A 3,516-nucleotide genomic window follows, 5' to 3' on the forward strand; every position below is an offset into this window, starting at 1 on the left:
GACTTTTATTATCCAAACAAAACAGTCACCTGTCCTGATCTGTGCCTTTCCGTACAGATCCACAACTCACCTCTACAGTCAACTAATATTTCTGACCTTATCTTGCTCCCGTGATGACTGCCAGTACTCAAACATAATTACACTAATTTTTTATTGGGAAGCAGTTTTCTTTCCTATGGTTCTAAAAGTAGCTATTAGTGGAGGCTTAGAAACATCCTATATAATCCTATATAATAAAGAGCTAATATGCAAATGATTGCCACACCCTCGCACCCTCACATTAGAACTGCTCAGACACTCAACACTGGGGAGAGAGGAATGGGGACCAGCCAGGCACAAATGAGCTCATGAGAGAGGAATGGGGACCATTCAGGCTGCAGCCTGGGAGAGGGACAAGCCCCCCGCCCCGCGGTCCCGGGCGCCAGCGGCTGCGCCTGTGCCTGTGGCCCAGGAAAGGGACAAGCTGCCCTCCCTATGGTCCTGGGCGCCTGTGGCTTTGGCCCGGGCAAAGCAGCCTGCCCAAGGTCCCCTGTGGCTACGGTTGGCCCAGGCAAAGCTGGCCCGGGTCCCAGGGGCCTGTGATTGGCCAGAGGAGGGAATTCTGGGTCCTGGGTGCAGGGCGAGGCAGAGGCGGTTAAGGGCGATCAGGCCAGCAGGGGAGCATTTAGGGGCAATCAGAGAGGCAGGCAGTGGGGTTAGGGGCGATCAGGCCAGCAGGGGAGCATTTAGGAGCAATCAGAGAGGTAGGCAGTGGGGTTAGGGGCGATCAGGCAGGCAAGCAAGCGGTTAGGAGCCAGCGGTCCCGGATTGCAAGAGGCAGTCAGACATCCCCCGAGGGGTCCCGGTTGGAGAGGGTGCAGGCTGGGCTGAGGGACACCCCCACCCACGCACTAAATTTGTGCACCAGGCCTCTAGTCAGGTTATAATTCTTTATCCAATGGCTGATCTTCTTAACTGGTCTGTAAACTCCAAGAATAAAGTAGATTCTTATTCACACTGTTCCACCTGAACTATAACAGTGTGGGTGTTCAATAAACATTTTTTGAGTGAATACGTTAATGTGGAGAAAGAAGTTCCAATAATAACTTACCCCTTCCTTTTTCCTTGAATGATTCCGATACATAATATTTTGTTGTTGCTGCTGCTGCTTTTGTGTGCTTCATTACCAATGTCACAAAATAGAAACTAGGGTAGACCCAAAGTTTTTCTAACCCTTTATTTTTCAGATGCCACTAGATTTAATAAGAAGTGATCATCCTTATCTTATCAAATTGTGATTTAAATTGTTCCAACATGGATTACTTATATTAGCTCATTTCTGTCTGGTATAAGTATTATTATCCCCTTTGATTTATTAAACAATATTAAAATGTTTAGTTGTGATTATCAACAACCTATAAACATGTTAATTTATTTATATGTTATCCCATATAAACATTTTATATTTGTAATACTTATCCACAAATTACTTATATTTGATGATTGTGTATATATAGGAATTATTTTTATACAATTAAAGGGGACAGAAATTAATATATAATTTATATGAGAGTAAAATCATCATGAAGGAATATTAATGATTGTGCAGTTCAACACTGCTATTTTAGAAAACAATCAAAGGCCACCGAATATATAGCCAGATGGTAGCAGAAATGGAAATAAGACAGATAACCAAGCAATTTCTTCTTTCTAGTATTCCACAGTCACAGTCTTTCTTAATATGCCATGTGTTGCTAGTTTGTATGTTCATCTGTGGCAGCCGTGTGAAGCCACTTTCTACTTTTAGGGGCTTAAGAATAAAAGTGCCAAATCTATATCACATACTAACATTTTCTACTGCATCTGTGAAAAAAACAGACGTGTGCTGCTTTAGTGGGGAAGGCAAAAAACAGAGCTCACCATGGGCATGTCCTGAGTTCAAGCATCTAAGGGAATTTTTGTTCTTGTCTATGTGCTACTGTGGCCAACATCAGAAGCTTTGTATCATATGGCCCAGTTAACTGTACATTGTTCTATAGCTGCTGGTGGTACAGTTTATTTAATTCTCTTTAGAGTGACTTTCTTCTATAGACATTTTAAAAAAGATCTCTGTTATAGTAAGCGTTTGGCTCTGGAAATAAATTGAGTTTAGAATAAATTACTTTTATATTAAAGGAATACCATGGAAATGTTATTATGCAGTGACAGAAGGATAATTGAAGTATTTTGAATGTTGAACCATTGTAATATGGGAATTTAGACATGTAGATTTGAAAGGATTTTTCAATCATCTCTTCAAGATGGTACCATCATATTTCTGGAGCATGTGCTGGCTAATGGAGCATAAATAAGAAAATTAAAATGTTCATTTTCAAATATAAACATCAGAATGAGAATATTTATGTAGACGATAAATGTGATTGATCAGGAACAACATATTTTGTTTTTATGCATAATAAAATAAAATAACAATCTATAATAAGAATGTATATATTAATTAGTTTGAAAACTTTACAGAACAAAATATAAATTCGTTGAGAGAAAAAGATTGGGGGGAAATAGAAAGCATAGTAAAAATGCCCTCTCAAAAATGTTGTATAGCATTTTAATTTTACTTTATTTTATCTTATAGATTTTCATTTCCAACACAGTATATATCATTCTTTCACATTCCACATAAACAAAAAGCTCTTGGCCATCTTTTTGTTTTCCCAGAGTATAAGGGTCATGAGACCAAAAAGTGACAAAACTACTGTGGTTTGTCCCAGCCATGATTGGCCAGTTTCCTCCTCTGACCACATAACGTGCCACTCCCATATAAGGCCCTGGCTGGGCAGAGGTTTTGTCCCTGATCGCCCAGGAAGCTGATTTGTGGTGACCTCTTGGTCTTGGACTCGTTAGCTTATATTTGTCACTTTATTTCCATTTTGGTTTTGTGGGATTTATTTCCTCTGATTTTTACTTTTTACCTCATTTTTCTTTATTATTTTTCCTTTTAAACATTTCTTATTTGTCTTATCTTTTTTATTTTGTTTTTCATTTTTTATTTTGCTTTTTAAAAATCTCTTTTCATTGTTGTTCTTATTTTGAAGTCACCATGTCTAATGACCTTGTGACAATCTTTGCCAATGAGGAGTGTCATATTGGCGATTACACTTACTCCTGAACACCATTGGCAAGGGATGCTTTGCTGAGGTGTGGTTGGCCTGGCACATGCTGACCGAAACAGAGGTGGTCGTCAAAGCCATTAGTCATCGGGGCTTCTCTATATTTTTTTCAAGAAGTCCATTGTTTTAAGGGCTTAAACCACCTCAATATCACAGTTATTTGAAGTGAGTGCCACCCAGAACAAACTGTATCTCTTCCTGGAGCATGTGAGTGGAGGGGACTTATTTGATTACTTGGAGAACTACGGCCACAGGACGAGGAGGATGCCCGAGCCATGTTCCAGCAGATGATGTCAGTGGTACAGTACTGCCACTAGAGGGGCAGCGTCCACAGGGACCTGGAGCCAAACAACACACTTATAGACAGTGG

This window comes from Myotis brandtii, unplaced genomic scaffold, assembly GCF_000412655.1.
Source record: "Myotis brandtii unplaced genomic scaffold, ASM41265v1 scaffold353, whole genome shotgun sequence".
In the NCBI taxonomy this organism is placed as follows: domain Eukaryota; kingdom Metazoa; phylum Chordata; class Mammalia; order Chiroptera; family Vespertilionidae; genus Myotis; species Myotis brandtii.